Source organism: Acanthochromis polyacanthus, chromosome 7 (assembly GCF_021347895.1).
Source record: "Acanthochromis polyacanthus isolate Apoly-LR-REF ecotype Palm Island chromosome 7, KAUST_Apoly_ChrSc, whole genome shotgun sequence".
Taxonomy (NCBI): Eukaryota; Metazoa; Chordata; class Actinopteri; family Pomacentridae; genus Acanthochromis; species Acanthochromis polyacanthus.
The window spans coordinates 39,213,397-39,220,495 of NC_067119.1; the positions used below are offsets into that span (position 1 = coordinate 39,213,397).

Consider the following 7,099-nt stretch of genomic DNA (forward strand, 5'->3'; position numbering starts at 1 on the left):
TAAACTTACCCAGTTTTTATTATTATTTAAATTAGGTTCTCAGGCTTCACAGCCCCGAGCCACTCGGCTGCAGTTCTTCTGACGTTTATTATTATTCCATAATTCATTTAGCTTAGCTACTTAGCCTCAAATACGTTTGCATCCATTACATAGCGGTTAAACTTCTTTTCCTTTCGGCTTTTCCCTTCAGGGGTCGCCACAGCGAATCAGTTGCCTCCATCTAACCCTGTCTGCTGCATCCTCTTCTCTCACACCAACTACCTTCATGTCCTCTTTAACCACATCCATAAACCTCCTCTTTGGTCTTCCTCTAGGCCTCCTGCCTGGCAGTGGGAAACTCAGCATCCTTCTACCAATATATTCACTCTCTCTCCTCTGGACATGTCTGAACCATCTCAGTCTGGCCTCTCTGACTTTATCTCCAAAGCCTCTAACATGTGCTGTCTCTCTGATGTACTCATTCCTGATCCTATCCATCCTGGTCACTCCCAAAGAGAACCTCAGCATCTTCAGTTCTGCCTCCTGTCTTTTCCTCAGGAACAGTCTCCAGACCAAACAACATGGCTGGTCTCACCACAGTTTTGTAAACCTTTCCTTTCATTTTAGCCGAAACTCTTCTATCACACCTGACACTTTTCTCCAGCCATTCCAGCCTGCACATACACGCTTCTTCACCTCTTTTCCACACTCTCCATTGCTCTGGACTGTTGACCCGAAGTATTTAAAATCCTCCACCTTCTTGATCTCTTCTCCCTGTAACCTCACTCTTCCACTTGGGTCCCTCTCATTCACACACAGATACTCCATCTTGCTGCGGCTAACCTACATAGCAGTTAAACAAACGCAATAAATTGATGATAGTATCTATATTTACCTTTATAGATGATCTTAATTACGAGACAGAGGTCAGCTGTTGTCTGGGAACATCCGTGACCGTGCTACTGGTGGGACACAACTGTACCGGATTTCAGCTGAAAGCTGCTGTTCTGTGCAAACTGTCATGAGACATTTTTATTGTGATATACCCTTCACTGCTGTTAGCTTTTGTTTTAATAAGTTGTTTGAGATGAGGAAATCACTATTGCATGTTTCTACTTAAATGCCCTACTTTCATGATTTAATATCACCATAGCATTAATTTTTACAATTTCCATAAATGTCACCTGAAAGTTGAGTAACTTTGTGTGAGTAGTGTATGTAGACATGTAATCTAAGCACACTTCAATAATATATCTGCTGCAGTAGTACAGTTTATCTAGCTTGGTGTGACATATGTTGTAAGAAACAACATACTGGTATGTTGCCGATTAGTTTCAGAATGAAATCTGCTTGAAAAGCACAACTGATTATCTGTCAAAATGTGTGTACGTAGAAGTGTGCACTTAACACTGAATAAAATCTCTGTAGATTATAGACAAAACACGCATCTTTCATCACAAATATATTTGTATTCACCCAAAGTGCAAGAGTAAAACACCAGTGTACTTAAATAGCTAAGGAAAATAATTTATAAAAAATATGATTACTTTTTCTAAAAAAGGTAGGAATAGTGGACAATGCAGTTTATTTCTGTGACAGTCGCTCCAGCACCGACACCATGCGTCCCATCAGTCCAGCAAAGGTGATTGAATTTTCATCCGTCCTCTGGATGTTCTGGAGCATGGCAGTGGTCAGGTCTCGGTGTCTTCAGATCTGTTTCAAGAACCGTTCCTCTGACGTCTCCAGATACTGCAGCAGATCCACAGTAGCATCCTGCTTCCTTTATCCTGCATAAAAGCACCCAAGCAGCATTAGTTGTCAGTAATTATTTTCTATATTCATGAACACAGTTAACTTTCCGCCAGGAGGTTATGTAATCATCGGAGTTTGTTTGTCTGTTTGTCTGTTAACAGCATAACTCAAAAAGTTATGGACGGATTTTGGCGGCCATCTCTCAATTGTACAGAGTCCTTCAAAAAAATCCTGGATCCAGACGGTGATCCAGGTCACCTCCAAAATTTAATTGATTGTTACTTTTGCTCTTCCGGACATTCTGTAAATATTTGGTGAAAATCTGTCCATGACTTTTTGAGTTATGCTGTTAACAGACAGACAGACAGACAGACAGACAGATGGCCTGGCGGAAGTCTGCGCTCTCTGCGTGCTTTTCTAGTTATTTCTGTTGTAGAAGTGTGTATGTGTGTGTGCGTGGCTGTGTGACTGTCTGTGTGTTGATAGGGAGTATGATGGGAGTTGAGTTGGGAGGGATGTGGGGCATTGTCTTTTTATTGTTTGTTTTTAATTTGTTAAGCACTTAGTGCTACTTTATGTAAGAAACGTGATATAGAAATAAACTTTGATTGATTGATTAAAATAAATGTTGTACGTTGTGATTTTAGGATGGGCCAAAAGATAACATATTGATCATGTTGATGTCTGCATAGTCTAAACAAATCTTACTTGATTTTTTTTTATTGTAAATGTACACACGTGGACAAAATTGTTGGTACCCCTCAGTTAAAGAAGGAAAAACCCACAATTCTCACTGAAATCACTTGAAACTCACAAAAGTAACAATAAATAAAAATTTATTGAAAATTAAATAATCAAAAACAGCCATTACTTTTGAATTGTTGATTAACATAATTATTTAAAAAAACAAACTAATGAAACAGGCCTGGACAAAAATGATGGTACCTCTATAAAAGATCGAAAACTATTTGACCAGAGTGACATGATTAACTCAGGTGTGTCATTTAATTGACATCACAGGTGTTTCCAAACTCATAATCAGTCAGTCTGCCTATTTAAAGGGAGACAAGTAGTCACCCTGCTGTTTGGTGAAAAGGTGTGTACCACACTGAACATGGACAACAGAAAGCGAAGGAGAGAATTGTCCCAGGACATCCGAAAAAAAATGATAGACAAACATCTTAAAGGTAAAGGCTATAAGACCATCTCTAAACAGCTTGAAGTTCCTGTGACAACAGTGGCTCATATTATTCAGAAGTTCAAGACCCACGGGACAGTAGCCAACCTCCCTGGACGTGGCCGCAAGAGGAAAATTGATGACAAATTGAAGAGACGGATCGTTGGAATTGTATCCAAAGAGCCCAGAGCAACCTCCAAAGAAATTAAAGGTGAACTCCAAGGCCAAGGTACATCAGTGTCAGATCGCACCATTCGTCGTTGTTTGAGCCAAAGTGGACTTCATGGGAGACGACCAAGGAGGACACCACTGCTGAAAAAACTCATAAAAAAGCCAGACTGGAATTTGCAAAAATGCATGTTGACAAGCCACAAAGCTTCTGGGAGAATGTCCTTTGGACAGATGAGACCAAACTGGAGCTTTTTGGTAAGGCACATCAACTCTATGTTCATAAATAATTTAACTCTGAGTGCAGCTAAAATATACTTTTATTCTATGATCATTTCGCATATTGATTATTGTCTGAATACATGGTCACTTGCGTGTCCAACAACACTTTCACCTATAGAAAGTCTTTATAAAAAAGGCTTAAAAATTTTAGATAAAAAACCGTTATCATTTCATTATTGTTACATTTTGAAAAAACATAGATTATTGGACTTCACAAATATGATAAATTTAAAATCGGCTTGTCTGATTTACAAAGTTTTACACTCCCTCGCTCCTCCACCCCTGAAGGTTTTTATTAAAAGTACGAGTTATGATGATAATGTCAGAACGACAAGAGCAATGAGCAGAGGCGATTTGGCGATACCTCATAGAAACACCACATTTGGTCGAATGGCCTTGTCTGTTCGGGGTGGGCATTTTTGGAATAGTCTACCAGTAACGTTAAGAGACTGTCCTACGTATAATTCTTTTAAGGCCAAATTAAAGGATTGGCTTTTGTCTAAACAGGAATGTGCACATTATTGAGTACCTTAGACTGTTGTATATTATGTCCAGGGGAAAACGTCTGTATATTGTGTTGTAGGTGAGCATGTAGAGTGAATGTTTTATAGAGGACGAATGTTGGAGATATGAGTGAAATATTATATTGACTACTTATTTTAATGTAAATACATTTATATGTTTTTTTTTTCTTCCCTGACCCTGTCCCGTGGGACTACAGATGGAAATTAGCCTGAAGGCTATAATCTGGCATGTTTACTTTCATGTTTTTTTTTCATGTCTGTTCATTAACATGCATTGTCCCAATCAAATAAATAAAAATAAAAAAAAAAAGACTCAAAAACCAAGCATACGAAGAAAAGAACACTGTCCCTACGGTGAAACATGGAGGAGGCTCAGTAATGTTTTGGGGCTGCTTTGCTGCATCTGGCACAGGGTGTCTTGAAAGTGTGCAAGGTACGATGAAATCTGAAGACTATCAAGGCATTCTGGAGAGAAATGTGCTGCCTAGTGTCAGAAAGCTTGGTCTCAGTCGCAGGTCATGGGTCTTCCAACAGGACAACGATCCAAAACACACAGCCAAAAACACCCAAGAATGGCTGAGAGAAAAGCGTTGGACTATTCTAAAGTGGCCTTCTATGAGCCCAGATCTGAATCCCATTGAACACATGTGGAAGGAGCTGAAACATGCCATTTGGAGAAGACACCCATCAAACCTGAGACAACTGGAGCTGTTTGCTCATGAGGAGTGGGCCAAAATACCTGTTGACAGCTGCAGAACGCTCATTGACAAATACAGAAATCGTTTAATTGCAGTGATTGCCTCAAAAAGTTGTGCAACAAAATATTAAGTTATGGGTACCATCATTTTTGTCCAGCCCTATTTCATTAGTTTGTTTTTTTAAATAATTATGTTAATCAACAATTCAAAAGTAATGGCTGATTTTGATTATTTAATTTTCAATAAATTTTTATTTATTGTTACTTTTGTGAGTTTCAAGTGATTTCAGTGAGAATTGTGGGTTTTTCCTTCTTTAACTGAGGGGTACCAACAATTTTGTCCACGTGTGTATGGTGTTTATTAATTAAATCAAAATCTTACTTGATTTGGTCTGTAGCGAGGAGGACAGCATGAAGGAGCTGCAGGACGGAACCAGTAAGCTGCAGAGTAGTGATCCTGGTAACTGGACCTCATCATCCTAGGCCGACAACTACATAAAATTAACAAGAAACGTTGTTGATAGCATCTGTAATTTAAAACCATTTTCTCCATTAATTATTCATTTGTCCGTACGATGTTAGAAAATGTTACAAAAAATGCCTGTAATAATTTCCAGCAGTGCTAAATGCCTTGATATATTTGAGTAACAACTAAAAACCATCAAAGAAATCTGTGTATAAGTAATGAATGCATTGGATTTTCTGCAAAGCTGGAAAATCACAGAACAATCAGCATTTTACCTTGAAATTATAAAAATAGCTGCACATTACCAGTATTCCTCACTTCATTGTGTTAATTTGATCTTTTGAATAAGTTTTAGACTCGTATTAATAATGTTAAATAGTTTATTGGTTCTTCAAGGGAAATTTCAATGATTATCATATAGTTCAGCAATATGATTAATGGGCCATTGTGTAACAACATGGGAGGTTCTGAATACAGGTCTGGTAATGAAATATTGCTGCTGCTTTTCTCAGGTTTTATAAGACGGTTTTCATAGCTTGCTAGCTTAGCAGTGGCTAACTGGTTAGCAAATAGTTGACCTCTGATCCTGTGTCCGGACCACGTTCGCTGGCGTAACGTTCATAATATTGATGTGGATCTGTTGTAGCTGGCGTATTCATAGTCGGCTAACAGCAGGGTGTTTAAGAAATAAAACTTACCTATCATGATCGGTACTGCGGCCTGCATCAACTCCTGCTCAGCTGTTACGTTCAGGGACCCGGTTGGAATCACGGAATGCTCAGCTGTTGCGTTCAGGGACCTGGTTAGAATCACGGAATGCAGCCGGAAAAAAATTGGGGCTCTTTTTGGCCAAAAACTGCTGCATCCCGGCTGCCTTTTCTGGTTCTTGTCGTCATTTCTGAACTTTTTAGTTGTTGAGGAGTTAGTCAGGCTCCGTTCGTACAGCTGTAGCCGTCTCCCACTGGATTGTTTCGAACACTGGTGTGGTCCAAGAGGCTCCCTCTAACTTCCACTGAATTTAATATGAAGACCACAGTTCCAGGAAGCTTTGGGTCTCCTCCTCAGACTGTTGCTGCTTGGATTTTGCTTCTATATTTACCGGTTTTTAAAACACAAACATTGAACATTACTGCTGCTCGCTCGGCTGTTTAAAAACGGCGCTTCTGTGTTTCCGCTGTTGACGGTCGGACTGTAACCCCAGCCCCTGACGTACTGGGCTCTCACCTCGGGCCACCTCTGGCCCAGCAACGAGTTGGGGCCGGTGCGAGTCCCAGTTTTTGGAGCCCGGAGGCGGCCCACCGCCTGTTGAAAAACAAAAAACCGGAGCCGTATCGGCCACCGACTCCAACCTCGAACCGGAACTGCCTCGGTCGAAAAGGGGAGACTCTTCTTCGTCTTCTTCTTTTCCGCCAGTATGGCTCACTGCTGCCTCCCCTGGCTGACTAAAATGAAAAGGCCAATTACACGACACGCTCATGTGAGGCGGACTGGTACGCACGGTGCAGAAACGTTCTATTGTGTATGGCGACCGCACGCGTGTGTGAACGCGTAATAGTATTTGTCAAACAGTGACAGACAGGCGTGTACGCGCTGCTTCATACGCACGCAGCTTCTTGTTACGCGTGAAATACAATCTGCACACGACAACGCACGCACGCACGCACGCGTAAGAAAATAATCATGCGTGTACAGACACGTTGCTGCGAGTTGCTTTGATTGTTTTGACACAATTCTGACGCCATAGCGCGTGTGCGTGTGCGTGTGTGTGCGCGCGCGAGCGAGCGCGTGCGTGTGCGTGTGCGTGGTGCGTGTGCGTGTGTGTGTGTGTGTGTGCGTGTGTGTGTGTGTGTTGGAAAGTAAGAGGTTATTTCCTGTATTTTCAGCAGTTTATACTCACATAATAGTCAACATGTGGAGGAGGACCTGAGATGATCCAGGAGCATCCCATGTTGTCCCAAACCAAAGATGAAATAGTTCAATCCACAAGTGTTGACATATTGACAGGAACACGTATGACTGGTATCTGTCACACCCACTGTTCATTTCTATAACTC

At 40.9% G+C, this 7,099-nt stretch overlaps 1 long non-coding RNA gene across 1 annotated transcript; it reads right to left on the bottom strand.

Moving 5' to 3' along the window:
• Positions 1–1,428: 1,428 nt before the first annotated feature.
• LOC127534694 (uncharacterized) lies at positions 1,429–6,758 on the bottom strand. Its single transcript, XR_007942952.1, has 3 exons — positions 5,744–6,758; positions 4,962–5,070; positions 1,429–1,766 (listed from the first exon to the last, which is right to left on the bottom strand). It is a non-coding gene; the product is annotated as an uncharacterized LOC127534694 (long non-coding RNA).
• Between the last annotated feature and the right edge of the window lie 341 nt (positions 6,759–7,099).